The 27,249-nt window shown below is 40.9% G+C and overlaps 1 protein-coding gene across 9 annotated transcripts in view; it reads left to right on the forward strand.

Annotated features, from left to right (window-relative positions):
* Positions 1-27,249, forward strand: part of LOC119475837 (neurexin-2-like) — a 194,796-nt gene that overhangs the window by 6,099 nt on the left and 161,448 nt on the right. For 3 of the 9 annotated variants that reach the window (XM_037748899.1, XM_037748903.1, XM_037748905.1), the window contains exon 1: positions 17,697-18,453. The exons of 1 other annotated variant lie outside the window; for it this stretch is intronic. The gene's annotated coding sequence lies outside the window, so the exon portion shown is untranslated. Of the gene's footprint in view, positions 1-17,696; positions 18,454-27,249 lie in introns of those variants that run through there. 5 more of the 9 variants (XM_037748896.1, XM_037748898.1, XM_037748902.1 and 2 more) reach the window with 3 other exon arrangements.

Genomic DNA, 27,249 nt, shown 5'->3' on the forward strand with positions numbered 1-27,249 from the left:
ACCAAGTATTGATCCAATACCAGTGTTTAATTAATAAGCTGTATGCCTCACTGTTTAGAAGTGACTGGGATCGTTCTTCTATGTGTAAGGCAACATCAGGACTGACTTAAACAATGACTTCCTGCCTTTGTAAAACAAAATGTAACAAATAAATACATGAATTTACTGAATTGTTATTTATTATAAAAAAAAAAAAACTTGGTAAAAAGTCTTCAAAATTAATAGGATTTGCCAAAGTGTAAACCATTTTAATGTTACAACAAATTAGTCAAAACTTAAACAGAAATTAATTTCCAGTATATAATGTCTATAGTATATAAACATAGAATTTAATTGAATAGATCAGCCCCAATGTCACGATACCCGATCTGGCTATTTGAGTCAGTATTGGCCTGATATCCAATCCGGTATCGGTATCGGTGCATCCCTATTTTACAGTACATCTATTTATCATAAAATGGTAAATCGGTAACCAATAATTGACATATATATAGATGATCATAGCAGTACGATCAATCTGAATCTTCCAATTTAGAAGAAGCATTTTCTATTTGTATTCTCTGGCATGCTTGTATTTCACTGTTACATAAAGGATTAATGTGACATTTGCAAAGTTGACAATGACTTGAGCGATCTGGCGTTATTCATTATCATAATTAAAATAATAACATGACATAAAATCAGAAGATTATCTTTCTCTAGTTATATTTTTTAATACGTAATTGCTTCGCTGTCCACATGTGTAAAGCATTGTTTGATATTGTAGAAGGGAGCACGTGCTGGTGATAATATCTGGCAGCTACAGCGGCTAACTTGTTTTCCTCCCCATAGCTGGCAGGGGTGCCTTGCCAGCAGATGGTAGCGATATATTAGATTTTTTTTTAATGTATTTTGTTGCACCTAAAAAGCAAAGCAGTGCAAACGTCAGCTAATTCTCATACTGTAGGATGACACTATATATTTCTAAGTTTCTGCATTAGAGGGCAGTTACAGGACGTGTTTTGTTTTAGCAATCCACACTGGATCTTGGACCTCAGCCTGCTCTGAAACCCCAACAGCAGTGTTGCAACGCTTAACATTTCCACGCTACTATATCACTTCACAAGTACTGTAAGTAGTGGTACTAGTTATAAACCAGTGATCCAGAGTCTATGTAGATCACATCTGTTCAAGAGCCTGGAGCAATAGCAGACACAAAAGCAGCTGCAGCAGAGCTACTAAAACCCGCTCTATTTTCAGTTATCACTTCAGCGAGCCAAACTATCATGAAGTCTTGACCTTCTATAAATAGTAACTCTGACCCAGTCCCAAAGGCCATGATATTTGAAAGGCATATCTTGTTAATGTCAGCAAGAGCCGGCAGACAACACCAGTGTATTACTATGAGTAGGGCTGCAGCAGAAGGGGGGAGGCAGTGTTTGCTGAGCTGTTCTCAGTGGGATGCAGTGCACGCTTGTCATTATCTTGTTAAAACGGGGGTGGAGGGGGGTTCTGCCTTTGGACTGAAATTGGTTAAAAGCTGGATGAAAGAGTGACTGTTACTTTAATGTCAAGATGTACTGGATTGTGCTGCACTTTGGATAAATGTTGACAGGAAAAGTACTGGGAGTAATCATCACATCGTTCTAGCCATTTGCCACTCTGTTGTATGATTGGAAAAGATGCAAAAAGGAAAAAAAAACGATGCTACTGTCAAACACCACAACAGCTAAATAGAAATCAAATTGCCGGTGGTGGTTGAAGTGGTTGGCAGCGCTTCGTGGCCATTTCTGCATCATTTGAAGAATTTTTAGAACTTACACAGTATATAAATGCTGTCTACACCATTTCCTGTTATGTTCCTTTTAATATGCCTGCATGCCAAATGACCCCCAGAACAGAGAGACCATCACACAACAGATGACAGAGATTGAAGCTGGCATGGCCCCGATTTGTCCATTATGATGAGCAAATTATGTTCTTACATGTCTACTGGCTGTTCTGTCAAATGGTACATCAAGCATTTCAAGACCACACTGAATGAATGCACTGCCTGATGGAAACTGTGAAAAAAATATATATATATTCTTGATGTGAAGGCAAATTTTCAACAACAAATGGAGCTGTTACGACAGCCTAGTCACTGAACCACGTCCATGTGCCAGCACAACGTGACCAGTTGGTTTTATTTTTTATAATCTCTTCATTTATCTGTCTATCTGTCTTTTCGGCTAACATTGTTATTTATGATCTCTCTCCATCATATAATCAGGGAGACGCATGAAAGTTTAATTAATTTTGATTTTAATTTTATTCCTTAGAGAATATTAAGTCAATTAATTATGATGTTAATGAATGCTCTGATTGGCCAACAGTAATTAAGGCGCCTGTGTTGTCAGGCGGGGATTAGAAAAGGGTGTAGACTGCAACTGATTGACAGTGGCTTGACGGAGGCTGGGCAAACTGGGATTAACGTGCATAGACTGCGGAAGCGGGGGGACACGGGGGCCACGGGGGCCGCGGCCCGGGCAACTTTTTGAGTCTGATATAATATTTTTATGAATAAAAGCCTGATTTCTTTCTGTGTTTTTTCTCAAAACTTGTGCTTTAAATTAACCAAACGATATTGATCACCGTCAACCACCCCAATGACTGCTTCTATGCAATATTTACCTATCACAGGCATTGTTTATCAAGGACGTTGTTTCTTAACCATGGACAGCGCTGTTTGTTGTGTATAGAGGGTGTGTGTGTAGGTGCGGCGCTGTACCGCCGTAGTACTGAAACGGAGCGCAGGAGATCGATAGACAGAACACGGTTTCTTAGTTTGCTTTCTTTGTTTGGTTTCTTGATTCCGTTTCTTAGTTTGGTTTCTTATTTTGCTTTCTTTGTTTGGTTTCTTGGTTCCATTTCTTAGTTTGGTTTCCTGGCTCGGTTTTCTAGCCTGCTTGAAAGTCACAAACAGCTGATTCTACACAAAGGAAGTTTCCAATGGGCCACAAACAGCTGTTCCTAGTGCCATTGTTCATAAATTCAAAATATATTTAGCGACCTGCTAGTGCTATGCACTTATGTGAGTGCTCTGATGAAGACATGTATTCTTTGAATTTGAAACAATAGCCTTATGTCGTTGGTATTTAGGCTTTCTGAGGCTATCGCATGGTTTAATCAATTAATTATATTTTATGAAAAAAATTGCCCCCTTGCAATTTTTTTCGACAGTCGGACTAAATAAGTCGGACTAAATAAGTGTTCTGTTACTAAGTTTAGCAGTTCTTGTTTACGTGGAAATTTATAGTTCCTCACTTTTTCTTGTCTTAAACATGCATGTTGTTTTTTCATCGCACTGCTTTTTTCTATCAGACTACGAAAATAGTTGGACACTTTACAGTATGTGTAGACATAGCAGGGAGTAAAATGAGGAAGGAAAAAGACCCTTTGTGTTAATAACCCTTTGTTGACATTTTTTACATTTGTTGTGGAGTTTCCAAATATTTTTTTCATAGCTCTGATTGGCTACTAACGTAATTGCTAGTTTGAGTTCGGTGAGCACAATTTACAGTAGCATTTACAGTAACTACATTAAAAATACCAAGATTAAATATATGTATTGTATAGTTCCTTATCTGGATCTTTCATTTATGTTGGGCATATATACAGCGGGTAAAATAAGTATTGAACACGTCACCATTTTTCTCAGTAAATATATTTCCAAAAGCGCTATTGACATGAAATTTTCACCAGATGTTGGTAACAACCCAAGTAATCTATACATACAAAGAAACCAAAACAAATAAGTTCAGAAGTTAAGTTGTGTATTAATGTAAAATGACACAGGGAAAAAGTATTGAACACGCTTACTGATATTTATTTAATACTTTATACAAAAGCCTTTGTTGGTAATGACAGCTTCAAGACGCCTCCTGTATGGAGAAACTAGTCATATGCATTGCTCAGGTGTGATTTTGGCCCATTCTTCCACACAAACAGTCTTCAAATCTTGAAGGTTCCGTGGGCCTCTTCTATGAACTCTGATCTTCAGTTCTTTCCATAGATTTTCAATTGGATTCAAGTCAGGTGATTGGCTGGGCCATTCTAGCAGCTTTATTTTCTTTCTCTGAAACCAATTGAGAGTTTCCTTGGCTGTGCGTTTGGGATCATTGTCTTGCTGAAATGTCCACCCTCGTTTCATCTTCATCATCCTGGTAGATGGCAGCAGATTTTTATCAAGAATGTCTCAGTACATTTCTCCATTCATCCTTCCTTCAAATATGTGAAGTTTGCCAGTACCGTATGCTGAAAAGCAGTCCCACACCATGATGTTCCCACCTCCAAACTTCACTGTTGGTATCGTGTTTTTAGGGTGATGTGCAGTGCCATTTGTCCTCCAAACATGGTGTGTATTATGGCATCCAAAGAGTTAAATTTTGCTCTCATCTGACCAGACTATATTCTCCCAGTATTTCACAGGCTTGTCCAAATGTTGTGCAGCAAACTTTAAACGAGCTTCAACATGCTTTTTCTTCAGCAATGGAGTCTTGCGTGGTGAATGTGCATACAGGCTATGGCGGTTGAGTGCATTACTTATTGATTTCTTTGAAACAATTGTACCTGCTAATTCCAGGTCTTTCTGAAGCTCTCCACAAGTGGTCCTTGGCTCTTGGACAACTCTTCTGATAATTCTTTCACTCCTCTGTCAGAAATCTTGCGAGGAGCACCTGGTCGTGGCCAGTTAATGATGAAATTATGTTCTTTCCACTTCCGGATTATGGCCCCAACAGTGCTCACTGGAACATTCAGAAGTTTAGAAATGCGTCTGTAGCCAATGTCATCAGTATGTTTTGCAACAATAAGGTTGCAAAGGTCTTGAGAGAGCTCTTTGCTTTTATCCATCATGAGATGTTTCTTGTGTGACACCTTAGTCATGAGACACCTTTTTATAGGCCATCAGTTGGGACTGAACCAGTTGATATTAATTTGCACTGACAAGGGGTCGGATTGCTTTCTAATTACTGATAGATTTCAACAGTTGTCTTGGCTTTCCATGCCTTTTTGCACCTCCCTTTCCTCATGTGTTCAATACTTTTTCCCTGTGTCATTTCACATTATTACACATAACTTAATTTATGAACTTATTTGTTTTGGTTTCTTTGTATTTATAGATTACTTGGGTTGTTACCAACATCTGGTGAAAATTTCATGTCAATAGTGCCTTTGGAAATATATTTACTGAGAAAAATGGTGACGTGTTCAATACTTATTTTACCCGCTGTATATACAGTAAATATATATTTAAAACACATTTTCTAATATATTTTCTACCTTACCTTATCTATTGATCGAGTTTGATTTCTGTTTTTGGCACTGAACAACAACAACTGGGGAGATTTTCCATTTTTTCAATACTTTACTCTTCAAAATATGAAGCTGACATTAAAGCAAAACCTCCCTTCACACAGTTGTAAATGGATCTGAAAGCTGTCACGCAGAATAATGTGTTACATTTGCAGGTGCAATCTATGTCTGGCACCTCCATGTCCAACATCATGTTGCACTGCATCCTTTTCATAAGCATTCGATTGGTGTTTTGCATTTGGCTAGCTGGCTAGTTCAGTTCAGCTCTTTCCAGGTGAAGAAAGGGAATTAATTTTTCATCCCCAAAACATCAGGATTCGTGGGATTGGCTCTGGAGGAAGCAAAGCGTGAAAAAAATAGAAATGAGACTTGTCAGATTGATGTGAGATCCAGTAATAAACAAGTAAAAATAGGTAGCGCAGGGCGTGCGGTTCAGGGGAAACGTGCCAACACACTTTGAATAAGGTCAGATGGATATTCAGACCATGTGCCAGTTAAATGGCCCTTTTTTGTTTTAATGGATTTTCACTTGTCTATATTCAACAGAAGCACACAGCTGCCGTCCAAACATACACTGTGCAGCAGCAGTTTAGCAGCCAAATAATTGCATCTTAAGTTGATCTGGCTGTAATTCTTTCTTGCCTCATTCACACATTGACTCCCAGACATCCTCATTGTTAAACGCAGCCTATTGGTGGCAAAGCTGTTTCTTCTCTTTGCCTGAAAGGGAATGAGCATCTTTTTTACAATCTCACCAAAAATTATGACTTAAGGTATTACACCTACTACTTGGCACGTAATCATTTCTGCACATGAGGCTGTAGCAAGCAATTGTTACCAGGCCTCAGTGTTTTCTTATTATAATGTATTACAGTTAATTAAGTTGCATAGTTTAAAATATATTCTACGAAACTGTAAAAGCGGAGACTTGCTCAATTAAATTTCATGCACCATGAAATTGTTTATCTCCAGTTTCCCTGCAATGATTTCTAATATAGTGGGCAGGCAAGATAAGTATTATTGTTTCTTTTTTTGTGAGTGTAATACAGTTTTATCTCTGATGGTGGAAAAAGGCATTTAATTGCATCCACACTGAAAGTTTCTGTTGCGTGGAGTTAAAATGGTGCAGAATACCAATCATGTGATTTGCATTGCATTTCCTGATGGCAATGAATCACGGCACAGTTGGTTCACGGGGACGTTGTTAAGTTGCAGTGCTTTACCTGGGTCAAATGCTTTATTTAGTATATCTGTGAACCTGTCAGCATGGGGCCAACACAGGAGGAATACTGTCACCTGGTGGTAAATCTAGTAATGTGTCACATTGAAAAGCACCATCTCTGTTGTGCAGTAGACTGGAGAGGAACAAACAGCACTAGCAACTGCACCTATGACGAGTGAGCATTGTTAGCTAATTAAATATTTGGACTAATTAGCACAAGGGGATGTATTAACTAATTAAAGGGCCGCTCCACCGGTTTTACACGTGAAGTTCAGTTTACCCATCACAAGGAGTACCTGCTTAGCCTGTTAAAACAGATGTCTAATGTCTTCTGTGGTTCTGGAGGAGGTTTGAAAAAAATAACCTTGATGATGTCTCTTTTTTTTTAAGCTTACCCCATATTGGATCAGGTTATCTCGGCCTCTTCTGCTTCTATCTTGTGAGTCACCCAACGTTATGAAAGTGCAATACTAAAACACTGGAGTACACTTTAACACAAGGAGGAGTTATCAATGTGTTATAGGCAGTGAGATATGAGGGGGGGAGTGGAAGTAAACAAAAAGGAATTGATAAAAATGGAGGTGATGAAATGCATGTGAATTGAACAATGGAGCTGAAAAGATTGATGTGAAATGAAAAATGGATTGATATATTTTCAAGTGATTTGATTCATTTAAAGCTGATTTGACTAAAACTGTCATATTATGATGACAAACAGAGCCATGTTTCATCATTTTCCCCGTCTTAACATTCGTCATTCATCATTCACAACACAAAATTGCCATTTATCATTAAGTGGCTTCAAGGTGGGAGTAACAAGAAAACAATTGAAGTAAAGGGGAAGTGATGAAAATATATGTGAATTGAAAAATAGAGTTATAAATAGTCAATTGATTTGATAAACGGTGATTGACATTTTATTTGAACGCGTTGCTCTGATAATCAACTGTCGGCCATTCATCATTTACAACACCCAACCTGACATTTATCGTTTACAGCACGTCATTTTTGTTACTTCCACCCTATCAAAACAAAACAAAACAAAAAAAAACACTCAGCGAACCACTCTTGCAGACATTTGCAGATTCTTGGCGTGGTTTTTTGAATGACATTATGGACGAAAGTAACAAAAATTGCGTGCTGTAAATGATAAATGTTAGTTTGGTGTTGTGAATGAAGAATGGTTGACAGTTAATCTGTTTTTAACGGCTCCATTTTTCAATTCACATGCATTTTCATTACCTTTATTTTTTATATTTTTAATTCCAGTGTGCCTAGCAGTCGAGCTCGAGACTGACGTCATCACCGTATCGATCCAAATATCAGACTGTTTTATCTGGAGATTACGTTTGAAAGGTTTTCTGTTGTTTTTGAATGGAGAGCTGAGAGAGAGTGTTGTATTGTGGGTTGTTTTTAGCCTTAATGTTGCTAAGCTAACAGTGTGTTTATAGTGAGTGTGTGAGAGTTTAAGCTGCAGGAGTTTCTGGAGGAAATGGACTCCCTGATGAGTTTGTGACTGATAATCATAGAAGGTTGTTTATTCTGAGAGAAGTCTTGAAGGACTCTGTTGGTGTCTGAAGTCTGAACGTGTTTCCAGCTGTTGTTAGACATTTGGGTTAATGTGATCTAAATTCAGTGAATCAGTGAACAGCTGCCCTCTGATAAAACACCAGCTGCTGCTTGGCAAAAACATCTACATTTTTTAGGGCTGCCAAAGTTAACATGATAATAATGCATGTTTGTTGTGCTGGGTGCAGTGCCTGTGAGGGTTTCTGGACAATACTTGTCATTGTTTTGTGTTGAGTGATTTTTAATGTTAATTTTTAAAAAAGCACACTGATTATTCGACGGGCTTATTCTTAATATTCTGACTTCTTCCGCCTAAAACTTTGCTGCACTACTCCTCCCGCAGCGTTGCCAGCACATGTACAAAAAATACATCAAAACGTGCGGAATGAGCGGTGATCGTGTGCTATGACACTGACTAAGAGATTCGCACAGCGGTTTCCGAAAAAAAACGCGCGATAGCGCGATTATTTGCTCCATAGGAATGCATTGAAAAAAGCGACGTGAAGAGTGCCTCAAAAACACTCCTCTTTGGGCCATACAGAGTCGCCATACTTTAACATAGAAAAATGATTAAAAATTTAAATGGGTCACGAGCCTTGGGGACTTTATTTGGCTAAATGGAAATTTTTTTGTAGCTGGCACGGTTTTCACCGAAATCGCAGTTTACGTTTGTGAAATTTTCAAACCGTTTTCAGATTTTATAATGGGTGTGTATTGCGTGGGTCGTTAGGGCTAGAGCACGTGATGTCAGAGCTAGAGTGGAGCAGCAGCTTAAAAATCTTTTGAAAAATTATCCTAACAATTGCTCCTTAGCCCACAACGTCCACTCCTCATACACAATTAATACATCCAAAACGTAGGTATTTTTGTGCCGGTCGCAGTCATGTAGCTATGAAATTCAGTCGGACTTACACATTTGGCGACACATGCCTGAAACGTGAGAGCAACTCCAGGCTAAGCTCCTATAGCGGGCCCATATTAAATTTCACAGAATTTTTTGGATCAGAGAAAAAAGTTACTACTTTTCGAAACTGCCACCGAGGTCACATTTTTGACACTAACAGACCCAATGTTTCACCATTTGTTCATCAGAGACTCTAACTGGTCTCATGAGACAATCTAAGTGATAGGATTCACGGTTTTTGTCGTAGAAGCACTTTTATGACATGTACGTCTCTGTTAACTCCTATTATAAAACTGCCCCACTGCAGCAGTGCAAATCACCATGGCAACTTTTGATTGCTGCTAGACAGCTGATTCACATTAGCCAATCAGGAGGCAGGCTGACTACACACACACACACACACCACACACCTATTTACTGTATCACGCCATTTAGTGAGCCAGCATGCTCAAAACAAGGGCTTCAATGGATCAGGGCCATAATTAATGTTATTAAATTACACCTGTGTTTAAAAGCCTCCAACTCTATCCATGATAACAGGAAAATTAGGTATTCACCTAGTTTTTCAAAATAAAAGCCTCAACTCTACTGTATGTTTAAGAAGAAACTATGTTGTCTTTACAAAATCAGTCTAACCTGTTTTAAGATGCTTTCTACCCCCCTATCACCAGGCACACTGTTCAAAATTTCTTGCGAAATTTTCTAGTTCATTTTTGTTACTTCCACCCTCATAGTGGGCACCTCTGGTTCTGAAAAAGTGAGCCTTGTGGTAGTGCCTTAACTTGCATTCTTTTCTAATAGCCAACAGCAGGTGACAACTGGTTGCAAAAAGTAGTCTGATTGTATAGAAGTCTATGAGAAAAATGAGCCTACTTCTCACTTGATTTATTACCTCAGTAAACATTGTAAACATGAGTTTATGGTCTCAATTGCTAGTTTCAAGTCTTCTTCAGTACAGCATGAGGTTCATTTAGTAAATTATGGTCCCATTTAGAGTCAAATAGACAATAAAGCAGGGTATGCTTTAGGAGCGTGGCTACCTTGTGATTGACAGGTCGCTACCACGGCGTTGTCCCGGTCTGAGAGTTGTCCGTGTCTTCGTCTTACAACTTTAACCCTTTCGCAGTGTGTTTTCAGTTCATGAAATCGTAACATTTTGGTTGCCTCAAAATGTCTTATTCAGCGTTTGGTTGTACTTCGCTCCCCCCTCTTGTGTCACTTCTGGTTGCAAAAAACCAAGATGGCGATGGCCAAAAAACCAGGATGGCGATGGGCAACAACCAGGATGGCGATGGGCAAAATGCTGAACTCGAGGCTTCAAAACGACAGTCCACAAACCAATGGATGACATCACGGTGACTACGTCCACTTCTTTTATACAGTCTATGGTTAGAGGTGACTGAATATTTCATAAAGCTTACCCAACAGTCAGTCTTATTACTAGTTTTTTTCTCACTTTTGCAAAGAAAAAAAAAATGTTCCTCTCTCTTGCGCATTTTGTGATGAAACTAATTCTTGTCAGAGAAGCACAGGGAAACGGTCATTGGATATGAAGGAAAATCAATCATTGACTCCTTTTAACACAGAATCACAGTTCACACCCACGCTGGTTTTCACTTTTACCTGGTAAGACCTGAGGACTGTGTGGGCATGTACAGACTATGCTGGATTGACAGCTGGCAGGACAATTTACAACTTTATCACCGAATCCCCAGCATAGCTCCACCCATAAAGGTCTCAGCCAGAAGCAGGGTCCATTATTTCAAACTCTTTTGATAAATTTTTCATTCTGCTCAATAGGCGTTTTTACAGCCAACATTTTGACTAGTAGGAAAAGCACAGGTGTTGCAAACAACATTAATCTTATAATTTACATCTGTGCTTTTTCTACAGTGACCTGTCAAAATGTCTTCAGTGAAAAAAGGACTATTGATTTATTTAATCTTTATTTGTGTATAATGAGGTTATATTATCATCACATAACATATTTATGTATTTCCAATGCAATGAGAGGAGTCATTGCTAATACTTTTGTGACTTTAAAACTAACAAGGAATAAAAGCTGAATAATTTATGTGATTGATTACTACACCACATTAAAAGATGGTTACAATATAGTTAATGGTACGAATGATACTGCACGTTAGTGTTACTTAAAACTTTATCTGCTACACAAATCCAACATTAACATAAATAACTCATCAATATTTCATCCATGAATCAATATTGCACGCTATTGCAAAGCAATTTATATAAACACAGATTAGCTTTTAGTCAGCTGGGTACTCTGAGGCTTACTATGAGACCTTGTTTACTTCTTGCACCGCACTTCTGCTGACTGCATGTTATCTGGTTTGTTTTGAATATTAACTGCTTAATTATACTGAGCAAACTGCTTGAACTGCACAACAGAGTGTATCACAAGAACTGCACAAGCCACAGGAATGTTGTAAGCTGGTGGACGAGTTTCAGACACAAAAAGAAATAGTTTCAGTTTGCTGCTGAATCCCAGAGAGCACGTTCAATGACATGCATGCTTTACTTAAGTCCTGAGGGCTTTCTCATAATACGTAATGTTGCTCAATATTTTATTGCAATTGTGGATATGTATCTCTTTGCACAACAGATGAGCACCTCTATTTCCTCATGTAGGCCACAGAGCTTCACTATGCCTTTTAGACCAGAACAAAAATCAATAATGGCCTCAGACAGGTCACTAAACCACACATACACACACACTGTTTGGTAAGATGTTTTGGGGGCAGAAATACCACTGATGTTGACAATAAAAGTGTGTATTGGATAGGGTATGATTGTGTCCCAAAGGGAGGCACAAAAATATAAGAGCTGGATGACTAAACATAATTATGATTTAGTGCATTGAAGTAAAACACACTCTGTTCTACTTGTATTCTCTTTTCATTTGTTGATGCTTTGTTGCACATTAGTGCTGCTTTGCAGGTTTTGTTTAAGAACAAAACATCATATGATGAAACAATACAGACTACAGACATACTATCGGCTGTGTCCGGTTGTAATTACGCACAGCGGTGCTTTGAGCTGAACACTAACATCAGCATGCTAATATGTTAATTAAGTCAATTTTATTTATAACCCAATATCACAAATTTGCCTTAAGGGGCTTTACAATCTGTACAGCTTACTACACGCTTTGTCCTTCGGCCCTCGCGTCGGATAAGGAAAAACCCATTAAAGGTGCAGTGTGTAGGATTAGGCGGCATCTAGTGGTGTGATTACTGATTGCAACCAACTGATTACTCCTCCCTTTCCAAGACTGCGGTAATGTGAGCCTATGAGTGCAAAACCACGATAACGCCATTCGCCTCGCTCAGAGGCCACCCTTACCATAATAACACTACTTTAGGCAGCTGGCAGTACCGCGGTTTTGCACTCTGCGGCTCACGTTACAGCATTTTCACAAGTGTGTCGGAGAACTACTGTGGCCTTCAGGTAACATAAAAACGAGAGAGGCTCTCTCTTGAACCAGTGTGGTTTGTCCGTTCTGGGCTAATGTAGAAACATGATGGAGCAACATGGCGGACTCCGTGAAGAGGACTATGTAGATATGAAGGGCTCATTCTAAGCTAAAGAACACGCAACGATTCTTAGTTTCAGGTGATTATACACAAATGAAAACATAGTTATGAATATTATATTCCATTTCTTAGATTCAAAGTACAGCTGAGGCTCATGGGAATGTCAGTTTTGCAGTCAAGTATTGGACTAATTAAAATGTTGACCTGTTGGTGAAAAAAGTGAGGGGATCACCAAAGGGAAACATGAATGTCTGAATCAAATTAATAGCAATCCATCCATTAGCTGTTGAGATATTTCAGTCTGGACCAAAGTGGTGGACCAATTGATCGTCAGAGTCTCATACTGACATTACCATCCATAGAACCACACGGCTAGCGTGGCAAAAAATGAGGTGACAGATGGCCAGAAATGACTGAGACGGTCTCACTTGTAAATGAAGAGAAGTCTCTTACAAATAAGTTTTACTGCTCCCATGTGTGTTGTTTTGGATGACAACTTGCTTAGCAAATATGCAAAAATACAGTGGAGACGGTGAGTGTATAATTTATGCAAAGTCACACGTGCTTCTGAAATACACCCACATTAACACAGGATGTCAGCTTTTTGTGTTTAACACATTTTCCCCGCAACATGCTGTATATGTGATGATTAGTTGCAATGAAGTTGTTGGCAGCGTGATGAAGTTAGGAATCCTTTTTGGCAGAAGTGTGGCACGTATTTCTCTTTTAGACTCTATTAATGATTAGTTGTGAGTGAAAACATTTGAAATGGTAACTAAACTCAAACCTACAATTCAAAAAATAGACTATTAGCTGCATAACGGATTCTTTGTTAGTCAAACCATGTAGTCTGCACTGAAATCCGTGACATGTTGTGGACATGCTTTTAGTTAAGACATTGACTTTCTTGATTTCTGTTATTACTATAATATTTAGATTTGTGTCTTTAATACAACATATTGTGCCACAGAATATTGTTGAAATATTTCTACATTCATCCTGTGGGCTCACCACCTGCGGGAGGAAGGGCTGGGGTCGGGTGCACTGCCACACAGGTGGCAGTGAAGGCCAGGGACCGGACCCGGGCGGCAGAGGCTAGCTCTCGGGACGTGGAACGTCACCTCTCTGTGGGGGAAGGAGCCGGAGCTTGTGCAGGAGGTGGAATGCTATCAGTTGGATCTGGTAGGGCTTACCTCTACACACAGCCCCAGTTCTGGAACCGAATGGAGTCCTGTATGGGGCTCCAGTAGGGGACTCCATAGTTCTACTGGGAGACTTCAGTGCGCACGTGGGAAATGATAGAGGCACCTGGAGTGGCGTAATTGGGAGGAATGGACTCCCTGATCTGAACCAGAGTGGTCGCTTGTTATTGGACTTCTGTGCTAGTCATGGACTGTTCATAACGAACACCATGTTCGAACATAAGGATGCTCATAAGTGTACATGGTACCAGAGCACCCTAGGCCGAAGGTCGATGATCGATTTTGTAATCGTATCGTATGATCTGAGGCCCCATGTTTTGGACACTATCCAGTCTACATGTGTTTAGTGGACTTGGAGAAGGCGTATGAGTGTCTCCCGGGAGATACTGTGGGGGGTGCTGCGGGAGTATGGGGTGAGGGGGGCACTTCTTAGGGCCATCCAATCTCTGTACGCCCAAAGCGAGAGCTGTGTTCGGGTTTTCGGCAGTAAGTCGGACTCGTTTCCGGTGGGGGTTGGCCTCCGCCAGGGCTGCGCTTTGTCACCAATACTGTTTGTGATATTCATGGGCACGATATCGAGGCGTAGTCGGGGGAAGGAGGGTTTGCAGTTCGGTGTGCTGAGGATCTCATCGCTGCTTTTTGCAGATGATGTGGTCCTATTGGCATCATCGGTCTTTGACCTTCAACACTCACTGGATCGGTTCGCAGTCGAGTGTGAAGCAGCTGGGATGAGGATCAGCACCTCTAAATCTGAGGCCATGGTTCTCAGCAGGAAACCGGTGGATTGCCTACTCCGGGTAGGAAATGAGTCCTTACCCCAAGTGAAGGAGTTCAAGTACCTCCGGGTCTTGTTCGCGAGTGAGGGGACTATGGAACGTGAGAATCGGAGCAGCGGGGGCGGTATTGCATTCGCCCTACCGCACCGTTGTGGCAAAAAGAGAGCTGAGCCGGAAGGCAAAGCTCTCGATCTACCGGTCAATCTTCGTTCCTACTCTCACCTATGATCATGAGGGCTGGGTCATGACCGAAAGAACTAGATCGCGGGTACAAGTGGCCGAAATGGGTTTTCTCAGGAGGGTGGCTGGCGTTTCCCTTAGAGATAGGGTGAGAAGCTCAGTCATCCGTGAGGGACTCGGAGTAGAGCCGCTACTCCTTTGCGTTGAAAGGAACCAGCTGAGGTAGTTTGGGCATCTAGTAAGGATGCCCCCTGGGCGCCTCCCTAGGGAGGTGTTCCAGGCACGACCAGCTGGTAGGAGGCCACGGGGAAGACCCAGGACTAGGTGAAGAGATTATATCTCCACACTGGCCTGGGAACGCCTCGGGATCCCCCAGTCAGAGCTGGTTAGTGTGGCCCGGGAAAGGGAAGTTTGGGTTCCCCTGCTGGAGCTGTTGCCCCCGCGACACGGCCCCAGATAAGCGGTTGAAGATGAGTGAGAGTATTTCTACATATGCCAAAATTCTCACAATGTACTATTGTCTATCATAATGGAATGAAAACACGGTACTAAATTCCTACCAGTGTTAAATTATAAACTGGTATAGTGTTGATTTTTTACCAGTGAGGCTTTTGAAATGTAGCTGTGAAAGTATTCAACTCCATTTACTCAAGCCTGAATTGCGTCGCAGGAAAAAAACATTTCAGAACATAAATTTTTCATACCTCATCCTGAGATTCGAGACCGCTTTGATTTTATCTCTCTCACAAGGGGGCTTAGACCCATAACGGTTCACCTTAACAGGCTTTTAGGGGGTTTGCACTGTACGGGTGAGTCAACGGTCACTGATAAGTCTAATATTCTGCACTGACTTCCACACAACATGTCTTTATTGCACAGACCTTGAGAGTAAATGTAATGTTTTAGGTCATCTGGTAGACGTCTGTTAACTGTTCTCAGAGTCTAAACTAAACATAGAAATGCAGCTCAGATATTAAGCTGGAACAGTCGTCCAAAACATACAATTGTCCCCAACATGACCAGCAACCAGGTTGCTTTTATGAATGAAATGTACTATTGCTACTTTTTACAGTAAATAACCGTTACTAAGAGTTTAGGCATTATTTGCAAGAGTAATAAATGTTAAGCGATGTTTGTTGGGTCCTAAAATTTTACCATATCATATTTCCCATTTTACATTTCCACTGCACTAGAGAAACTACTTTACGTATAATTTAAAAAATTCAAAACATAAATTAAATTAATGTTTCAACTGGTACAAATCTTAATCTCTGCATCCCCTTGGCCCCTCTTCCCTGCTATTATTGTGATAGGGGAGACCCCAGGGTGTAGCACTTCCTGCATTTGTAACTGGAGGCCATTATAAATAGCAATTACAGTTTATGTGTTGCTCTACAAATACAAATTCACTTACATCACCTACCTGCTGCTGGGATTAGGGATGCACCCATCTGACTTTTTCCGTCTCGATACCGATAGCGATACCTGGGCTTTGGGTATCCAATGCCAGTGTTTAATTAATCAGCTGTATGTCTCACTGTGTGGAAGTGACTGGGATAATTTTTTTATGTGTAAAGCAACATCAGGACTGACTTAAACATTGCTTTCCTAACTTTGTAAAACAAAATGTAACAAATAAATATAACATAAAAGTGTTATTTATTATTAAAATAATAAATCGTACACCAACAACTTGGCAAAAATGTTTTCACAATTAACCAGAATTACAATTCAAGTGTAAACTTTTTTAATGCCGCAACAAATTGGTCAAAACTTAAGCAGGAATTAAAATTCCAGTCTATAATGTATATAGTATATAAACATAGAATTGAATTTAATTGAAGGGCAGCACTGTCGCCTTACAGCAAGAGGGTCGCAGGTTCGAGTTTGGCTTGGGGCCCCTGTGTTAATTGTTGACTCTAAATTGCCCGTAGGTGTGAATGTGAGCGTGAATGGTTGTCTGTCTCTATGTTTCAGCCCTGTGATAGTCTGGTGACCTGTCCGCCTTCGCCCAATGTCAGCTGGGATTGGCTCTAGCCCCCCGCGACCCTGAATAGGATAAACGGACAGATGATGGATAGATGGATGAATTTAATAGATTGGCCCTATTGTCACGATATCCGATACAGCTATTTGAGTCAGTATCGGCCTGATATCCGATCCGGTATCGGCGCATCCCTAGTTGGGATGAAGGCAGCTAGATCATGTCATTGATAGCATTTTGGAGAATGTTCTTATGAACTACAATGTTTCAAATGAAATTTAGGCCTATGTGATTGTTGAACTTAAAACAAAATATAAACATGAAATCAACATAAAATTTCAATTAGGCAAACTGAATATGGCAGGTTACTGCTACTGTGTAAGCAGCTCTACTTAAAGCTTCAGTAGGCAGAATATTTTTGGCATCATTGGGCAAAAATTACACAATATCATTTCAGCATATTGTAATTCAAGTGTTCTGAGAGAAAACTAGACTTCTGCACCTCCTCATGGCTCTGTTTTCAGGCTTTAAAAAAATGTAGCCCGTGACAGGAGACTTTGGCCAATCACAGGACATTTCAGAGAGATCGTTCCTATTGGCTGTACTCCGGCTGCTGGGCGGTCCTCAACTGATCTCAACATGGCTGCCGGGTCACAAACTTTCTCATTTTACAACTAAACAGTAGATGTTTCTGAAAACATTTTAGGCGAGAAATAGGCATTACAGTAAGAACATTGATTCATATTTGATCAGCGCTGCCTAGTTTGACCGTTTGATCAGAGTTTGCGAGTGAAGGGGTCCAGCCCGGCTCTGATTTGTTGTTTTCCTCCGGTCGGTGAAATCTTGCAGATGTCATTAGGAACACTGGAGGACACCAGAGGAGACATGAATCAGATTACCTGTCTCATGCACTACTGTCAGGATATAGTAACCGTTTTATAGAAAATCATATTTGCTCCACTTTCTACCCACTGCAGCTTTAATGGAGACACACCTTGTGAAACAGGTTCAAATTACAATTCACTGTATACAACCAGGCTGGCAGTATGAGTCATTGAGGAATAATAATGGACTTGTCTGCAGAAACGTGGAGAGGTTTTTGAACAGTAGCTGGTTGCTCAAGGACACTTCGGCAGCATGAAGAGAGAAGACAGGGTGGGGTTGATGAACCTGTGTCTCTCTTACCACCATCTTTTTAAATAAGCTGCCACTCCTATATGTTGAGATAATATCTGCTTCACTATCAGGATTGTGTGCTTAAACGCCGTTTAATCCGCCATGGCAACGCTGCTGTTAGTTTGGCGCGGAGCAGGATTGGTCAACGGCGGCTGACCGCGCCCTCAACCCATATAAGCTAGTACCTACCTACCCAACTATTAGCATCAAGTGTCGGGGGAATGACTGCTCTGCTGCTGCCGCCGTCGCCGCCGCTACCGCTGCTGCTGCTGCTCTCGGTGCGGCGGAGGAGAGAAAGCATCTTTGTCTGTAGCCTACGGAGGAGCTCTGGGCTTCCCTCTCTGCCTGCCTCCATCGACAGAGCAACATCTAACAGATAAGAGAAGACTATCCTTTCTCAAGACAGAGGTCGCATATTCATCTGCCGCATTCATCTCTGCTCAATTTAGGATTTTTTTTCTCCCCTCCCCTCCTCTTCCTCTTTTGTGCTCGCTGGCTGGAATAATCAACCCGCCGTGTCCATGTGTCGGATCGCTGGATGAAGCACAGGTAAATGACACCACCGCACACCTCCTACACAGAGACGACCTTATGGATCATTAGCTTTAAAGCGGGGATGCGGTAGAAAGCGAGATATAAAAGCTTTGTGTGTGTTTGTCAATGTGAGGGGATTGTTTGTGTTCCAGATCGGGGGGATTTTGGAGCTGCTGCTCACCAAATTATTGACACTTGTCTCGAGGTGTCTTTTTTTTTGGGGGGGGGGGGGGGATTTCACTTAATGCAGCCAGAGATAATCAGCTTTCAACCCATCTTTTGTTCCCAGTGTTTAGAGTCAGTTTGAGGTGGGTGGAGGAGAGAGGTAGGGTTTCCAAATTCAACACGGTTGCGGATGAGGTCGCTTAATTGCCTGCCGGAAGACATGTCCTGTGGTTGGGCTACAGCACCTACACTAGTGGAGGCTTTTTCCCCTTTTTGAATAAAAGGCTGCAGAAATATGGAAACCACATAAACCTATTGTTTAATTTCGCACACATGCCGGGTTGGCGATCATTTCGTGTCTAAAAAAAGTGAAGTTAAGGTGGTGTTTGAGTCATGCAGCATGCAGGGCCCCTGTCTCTGAAATGCTTGAGATAGCCTATTTATTATTGAGAGGGATTTCATGTTCTGTGCTAAAGGATTGTGCAGTTTTAAAGATAGGAAGCCACAGTATAGTGGAGTCAAGCTGCTGCTGCCACATCATCTGCCACAAAGGGGGGAGCTTCTCCATCTGAATGTTATCCTTACAATCAGGGGGGAAAGTTGTGAAAGGTTTCTTACCTGTGTGATAAGATAATGTGTCTTAAAACCTGCAGCCCCAGTATCCACGCCTCCATGGGAAGCTGCTGCCTCCACACAGCACATTATCTGGCACCAGTTCAGCAGGGTTGACCACTGAGGAGGTGGTGTGGTTCAAATTAGATCTCCAAAAAAACTACAAAATGTTTTTAAAAAAGACAAAAATGTCAGTCAGTCTTCCATACTAATGTATAACACTGCATATTATAAGTGGATGAATGGGAATGAACAGAGAGTTCATTTAATCTTTTTGGATTGCATAGTATAGACTTTAAATTTGATGATATTCAAGGATGTGTTTGATTTATTTTTGACTGTCTTGTGTTGTTGCTTGAAATGGCAATGAGTGTATGAGGGGTGGAGCTACACCTCTGAACGTCTTGCATACACACTGCTGCACCTTTTGTGAACCATATTTGCTTTGCAAATTCTACTCCAACAGCAACACGGCACATTTTGTTACTGACTTCTCTGAGTGGGGAAACTGAAAACCTCTGTATTCACAGAAAAGGCATTGCTAGCTCAGATTTCCCCGTTCACACATGAATAAGGTGGCCACCTTACAGCTACTGTTGCTCGCTGTCTTTCAGCACCTCACTTGTGGACAGCACACAAGTGTTGCGTCTCAGATCCGTCACATGTCCTCTCATTACCACTTGCTGTTTGGCTGCACTCTTAAATCCCTGCTGGTCGAGCTGACAGACTCATTTAAATGCTGTTGCATTCGTTAGTGAGCCACTTGGATTCCCAAATGAGAGCCACAGTGACAACAAGGAAGTCATGGCTGGCAATGCACAAAACATACGAGCCACAATGCCGAGCTGACTTTTTGTGCACACAGTGTCGTTGTTGTGGTGATGTTTTTAGGCAGCAATACCACAGCAGGGTGTGTCACAGTCTTGGCTTTTTTGTCTTCTTTTTTTTGTTGTTGCTATACTGCGTTTTATTTTCCCTCGGTCATGCTTCATTTATGTTTGCAGCTTCACATGTTTATTTTTACTTCGCATCTGCTCTATTTTGACACAGGATACGCCACTGCCAAGATTTTACTCACCACTCAGTGTTTTTGGTGCCTTCGGTGCCATCTTTACCACACTTGTGTATTGCTATGGTCTGACTCAGAAGACATCTGTCTCCATCACTGCCACCAATGAGATTTAAGGGTTTGGGCAGAGTTCGTATTTTTCTTTTTTTTGAAAGAAAATGGCGTCACTGCTGCTACAACAACAACTAACACAACACTACTAGTAGTAATATCTAAAATAGTATTACAAATACTTATATAGCTCGTAATAGAATTAAGCTGCTCATCATGTTACTTTACGTTCAGCTTTATGATTGAAATTCTTTATCTCAAAGCTGTGGCATTTACATTAATATGGCAGCTGTTGAGTATGAAAAGGAAATAATATTAAGATATCTGGTACAAAGCACCAGCCAATATGCAAAGAGAGATGGATGATTGGATGACATGAAGGTGGAGACGAAGGCTGCTTGAAATAACGACAGGGCAGAGTTGACGTGTGTGTGTGTGTGTGTGTGTGTGTGTGTGTGTGTGTGTGTGTGTGTGTGTCACAGCTCAATAGCTTCAGCATGCATACTGGGGAAGCAGAAGGTTACAGATATTATGTGGCATTGCGAATCGTGTCGCTTCCTCTCTATCATACCCCATCAAGGTCATATCCACAGACTGAAAGTGGTGGCCCTGGCCTTTTCCACTCCTGGCTCTGGCAGAGGAACGGGGCCCGCGGACCACTGCTGCTTCTAATCAGGGCTGACGCGTGACTCAGTTGCATGCCAGCTGCACAGCCGAACCGGGATTATGTCCCTGGATGGTGAAGACAAAAAAAAAAGGTCATCGTTGAGATCTTTGTCTCTACACCTTTGGCGAGTTTGGGTTATTTATTTATTTGTGCGTTGTTTCTAATGAAATACTTAAATAACTGGAATCCTGCACACAATACCAGTCATATAGCTGGGAGGCTTATAGTCAGAGTTGTGACACCAGCAGCACACTGTTGGTTAAGTTACAATCTGGGTCATTGTGCCACTTGTTTTTAAGAGTAGATAGAAAGTCAAACAGTATTAAAGTTCAGATATGGACACCGACATTTCTAGAAAAAGAAATCTGCATATACAGTGGCAACAGTTTTGGAAAGCTTGATTGATATTGTTATATATCTGTGAAATAATAGTCAGAGAAATTGCCAGTTATTTTCACCACAGGTGGTACAGTAGGTGGAATGGAGCAGAAGGTGGTCTATAATTTTCTGTAAGCAGAATGCTACTCAGAATTCAGCGAAGGTTGCCACGCTGGAGCCTGTCATTCTGAGAGACGCGGTGACAGAAATGTTCTTTGAAAAGCTCAGCTGTGATTTATGTGTATGACAAAAAAAAATGTAGCAGATCAAATTTTAGCTTGAGACAATGCAGCTATTATGAATAACGAAAGTTTTTTATGTATTTCTTTCCCAGTTTTTTTTTAACGTTGACGCAATGCTGCTCAACTTTAAATATCCTTAATGTCATCTCAGTGGACAGTTCAGGAAGTAGAATGAAGAGAAGAATGAGGAAAAGTCAAACCCGTGATGTTAATAGTTATATAGTCAAGATATGTCTCACATATGATAACTCAGAGAGTAGCACATCCAGGGTTTTTCTTTCAGGGACTACTTAAAGGGATAGTTCTGATTTTTTAAAGTGTATGAATAAGTACCTCATACAAGAGGTACTTATTCATAGTCAGTAGGCTTGGGCAGTATCTGTTTTTTCATACCTTCATACCTGCCTGACATTTCACCGGGGTATACGGTATATGATGTATATGATGGGGGGGGACTCTGAGAAGCAGCTTGTCACTAAAATGATCTGGTCCACCTTAAAGCCAGCCAACCTTAAAAGCCTGGGCCGAAGTTGTCTATAACTTAGAGGCTAACCCCGTTCACTTTAATCAGCAGGTGCCAAGCAAGCCACAGGTGTTATAGCATTTATTCACCGACAAATATCCCAAACTGTACACAAACTGCACTGCTACATTCACAGCTATAACGTTACTGGTTAACTTCATACTCACCGTCAGTCACATGCTCGCTCCCTCCCTCTCTCTCTGTCTCTCAACCGAACACTTGCTAACGTTACAGGCCGCTGGACTTATAATACACTGGCTTGCGGAAATACGTCTCGTCTCGTCACCCCAAAAAACACATGAACTTCCTAGTAAACAAACGTTTGTCGTGTGCCTCTTTCCCCCTCCGACCTCTACTGAAATTTGATCTCCTTAATGTTGCAGGCCTCGGTTCACTTAACTTTGGCGTTTAAAAGGGTTAGTTTGGATTCACCAAAGTCACACAATAACACAAACAAACTAACCGATCGAGGCAACAGTATACCAGCAACTTCGTAGTTCTGCGAGGTAAAATGACTGTTTTTGTCAATGGAGTCTTGTGGCATTGAAGAGAGTATAGATGGATAGATGGCTTCAGTTCCCTGTCGGAAAGTGCTGTCTGACAGCAAGGAAAAGCTGTGAAAATATTTTAAATATAGCGTACTGTACACTTGCTTACTTGCGTCCTCAGCAGTGTTTTTTGCTTTGTTCCCATGCTGGTACTCGTGTTTGTTTCTTTATGCCGACCGCCATCTACTGTAGGTAATAGGCCGACTATGGATAAGTACCTCAACCTCATACAACCCCACTTCAAAAATCCCTTTAAGTGACAGTGTTGCTATAGATAAAAGCTAATTTGGGTACAGCAGAAACAACACAGCTTTAATAACTGATGGCCTCTTAAGGTTGACGCCACAGTGTCCAATTAGCTTCTAGTCTTGATTAAGAGGATACTGCAGACCAGTAATAACGAAGAGAAATGAAAATTGAGTAATTTAAGTGTTCATAATCACACAGTTTAACATTACACAGTTCTGTTGTAATTCGACCAAAATAGCATACAGAATAATGCGTTCTTGGAGTGCAGATAAAAGCCCCTGAAGGTGATATTTATAATAAGCAGCATTCACTATTAAACTTAAGATACGTGACCCAGCAGTTCAAGAAAGCAGGGTTGTCTTTCTGTTGCATTCAGGCATCTTTTGCACATTCAGAAGTGTTGCATTGCATTGCAAATGTAAGTATTTCAGCTCATCCATTGTTGTTACCGTGTGACAGCATGAGAAAAGGAAGCTGAAACTGCACCGTTAACCGAAATATGCCCAGGCAGCATAATCAGTGCCCTTAGAGATATAAAACACAGTATCACCCTGTCAGGATATACATTATGCAGTTACAGTGCTCAGAAGACGGCAACGCAACCAGGCCCAAATCTTACTACACAGCACTGATAAGGAAAATCTGTACTACTCTGTATGCTCTAGTTGCTGTATCATTTTGGATCGGCATTTTTACTTCAATACAAGCAGAACTGGGCGGTGTGATACAGGACCAGATACTGTCTGGGATGTTGGTAGTCGTGCAGTAACATCATGATATACTTTGTGTTTGTTTTCCTCATCCCAAAGGCTAAATTACAGCTAAGTGGCCCAAATTGGGGAGCTTAATTGACTGTGAAAGAACTAGTCTTTCCTAAAATATCATCACATTACTGTATATTGATATACTGTACAACAGCATTAAGGCATTTGATCAAGAATACTGTGATATTTGGGGTTGTCGAGTTTCATATTTGATTTGCCATCCCTAAATGTGAATTATGCTTTAGTAATGAATGCCAATGAAAAAAAGTCCAATAACAGACTGGAGCTGCGGTCGAAAAGCCTTTTTTTGCTAAGGAAGGTTCCTAACAGTGAAATGACCCAGAAGTATCTAAGTGGCAGCCATGATTAGAGCTGTTCGAATCCTCTAAATGCTAAGGAAAGGTGCTTCAGTGCTTCCTTTCTTATCTCCTTTAGCATAGGATACACAGGAGATAATGCCTTTCCCACGATTCTTCGCAGCCGCAACATTGACGCACTGTTCTACCGTTCATGGAAACAAACAATATGTTTATCTTGCATATTATTTTCATGCAGACATATACTAATTGGGATTCATGTTGATAAATACAGTATGAGTGGACAGTGACAACCATTTTGTTTCATTTAAATTTTTTATTCAATCAACAAATGATCAACATAAATAAATATTACATGTCCAAAAAGGAGTAGGAAGAAATATACATTTAATGGTTCTATGCCTTCTCCATAACTTGAACAATTAACTCAATATTTATCTCTCATATATTCTTTTTTCATTTCAATTTCAACCTTGGTAATGAAGTGATGTATGACCAGTTGTCCACGTTAGGTCAGATAATCCTTTATAATATATTGATAAAGTGTTCCAGCAGCAGAAGGACCTAAGGTATCTCTCTTTCACACACTGCGGGTGAAGGTGAAGCAGCCTGTCACTGAAAGAGGTATTTAAGAATGCACATGGGGGAGCAGCGCCTTTTTGTAGTCCATCTTCGGGACATTGTAGTTTCACTAACATCCGCCTCCGTCGCATAATAATTACGGAACCTAGTGAAGAGAAGTCAGATTCTCTTAACAACCCGGTTGTCTTTTCCTAAGTCCTTATGGATTCTCCTTCACACCTTTCCTTGACCTCAGGATGTTTTCCATCGAGATCAAGGAAAAGTGGACCACAGCCCCTATCAATTCTGCTCTATTTATGATAGAATCGCAGTTAGCTTCCTTTAGGCTGCATCGGTGTCATCTTTAAAGAAATCTGCCAATATGTTTTACTAAAACACTGGTGACAAGAGGAAGGTCAAACTTTCACCTTGACTGACTGTCAGCCTGATGATGCTCTTTATCTAAATCACCTCAGCAGTCGCTAACTTTGAAATCAAAAAAATCCGACTACAGTTTGGCCAGTTGAAACGTTTTGGTTGAACTTGCATCAGATGTGTTGCCAGGGACTTCTGACGGGGCTGCCGAGGTCTTACGCTATCTTAGTTGCAGATCGCTCAATGAATCTTTCTCTTTCATTCCAGGCGTTACCCTCACCGGTGCAGGCATTCATCTTTTCGGGGTAATATCCATGGGAGTTCACGATGAAAGGTGTGTGTGTGTGTGTGTGTGTGTGTGTGTGTGTGTGTGTGTGTGTGTGTGTGTGTGTGTGTGTGTGTGTGTGTGTGTGTGTGTGTGTGTGTGTGTGTGTGTGTGTGTGTGTGTGTGTGTGTGTGTGTGTGTGTGTGTGTGTGTGTGTGTGTGTGTGTGTGATAAGAGCAGAAAACCTGGTCGGTCATTGTAAATTATTGTAAGAGTTGAGGTTAAAGGTGCACAGTCCTATGAGCTTTCCTTATCATGTCACATTAAGGCGGATGGCAGATTTACGTGGATGCAATTGATCAGTGAGTGGCATATCAGGCTGGGTGTGGATCAAGAGATTTTTAGCAGCTGCCTGGCTGTCCATCCATCACGCTGATCCGTGCTGTGCCTGAACCGGGCCTGTCACACTTAGATGGCCAGCTGACTGCGGCACAGGGGGGATGGTGTGGTAAACACTGGGACAGTCATTTATTTCAATTCACTCTGTGTCTGCAGGCGCCTCTCATGGGGAACCGATTCATGCTAATTTGTTATAGTATGCATCGGAAATCTCATCTAATACCGCATTGCAAAATCAATCTTATCCTTGCCCGAGGCTGCTTCATCTATAAAGGCGTTTGTCTCGTGCATGCTACCTGTGTGAGGAGGCTCCACGCCGTATCAGTGTCAGCATTCATTGGGTCTTAGTGGAGCTCTCTGATCCCAGCCAAGGAGCTGTTACCCAAGATTAACCCAGGCTGTTCTGTTGCATAGCTGCCGAAGAGGAGATGTGTGTGTGTGTGAAAAGAAGAGAATCAGCGAGTAGGATGCTTGCTTGCTCCCACTCTTTCCGTTTTGTCTGGTGGCATCCTCCTCAGGATGAGATGTGACAGCACTGGATGATCTAATCACGGATGTCATAGCATAGCTGCTTATTAACTGGGATTTCAAGGGCAAACATTTCCATCATTAGTAGTAGGCTATACAGTCTAGTTCTGAGTGATGGCTCCTGGTAATGTCACTGAAGCACAGGAGGGACTAGTTGTCTTGTTAAAATTTCTGCGAGTATTGTATATTTTTACAGACATGTCTTTATGAGGAGCTAATTTATAGAACATGCGCTGATATGTATACTAGAGGACGAAATCTCAGCTGCAATTCATGTATTCTTTGAGAGTTGAGGGGGAAGGAACTGTCATTTATAGTAACGATCATTTGCTTTTTCATGATGGTTATGTTTTAGAGTATTTGCATATTCAGAGTCCTGAAGTGGCAGTCTGAAAGATGTGCAAATTTATGGAGTTTCACAGTAACAGAAGGGCTTCATTGATCTTTGATATGTGTACTGTTAATGTTAACTCCCCGACAGTGTATTTCCTCATCATTGCTTTTGGATCAGTGCACGTTTTGACAGTTTAAATGAAATATATATAAATTTAAAAATCACACAAATCACCACTTTTTTGTGTGTGTAGTTGTTTGAGTTCATTTTTTAGAAGCTCCGGGGATCCCCCTATGAGATGTTATCCCACATTACCTGTCTGTGAGCCACAGCACACTGGTGTGAGCTGACTTAATAAGCTTAATAAATGCTCTCAATATTTGATTTTTTTTTTTGCTCATCATAAGCTAACCTCTGCCACATGTTAACTGAGAAGGGTGAGCAGGCTTGTAGTAATTAAAAAACAGCAATCAACAAGAATCTCATTAATTTTTTATAATCTTTGATGATAGAAATTCGCTGTGCTGTGCTTTTTTCAGCCGTGTTGGTATCATGGCTTTACAGAAATAACAGTTCCTACACTTTCAATAACAGCTAAAATGGGTAGTTGATAAATTGATGAATTGATTAGTCGATTGAGAGAAAAGAAACTGGCAACTATTTTGATAATATGAAATATTAATTAATTGTTTAAGTCATTTTTATCAAAAAGTGCCAGACATTTGATAGTTTCAGCTTCTCAGATGAGGAATTTGCTGTTTGTC

This window comes from Sebastes umbrosus, chromosome 17 (genome assembly GCF_015220745.1).
Source record: "Sebastes umbrosus isolate fSebUmb1 chromosome 17, fSebUmb1.pri, whole genome shotgun sequence".
NCBI lineage: Eukaryota > Metazoa > Chordata > Actinopteri > Perciformes > Sebastidae > Sebastes > Sebastes umbrosus.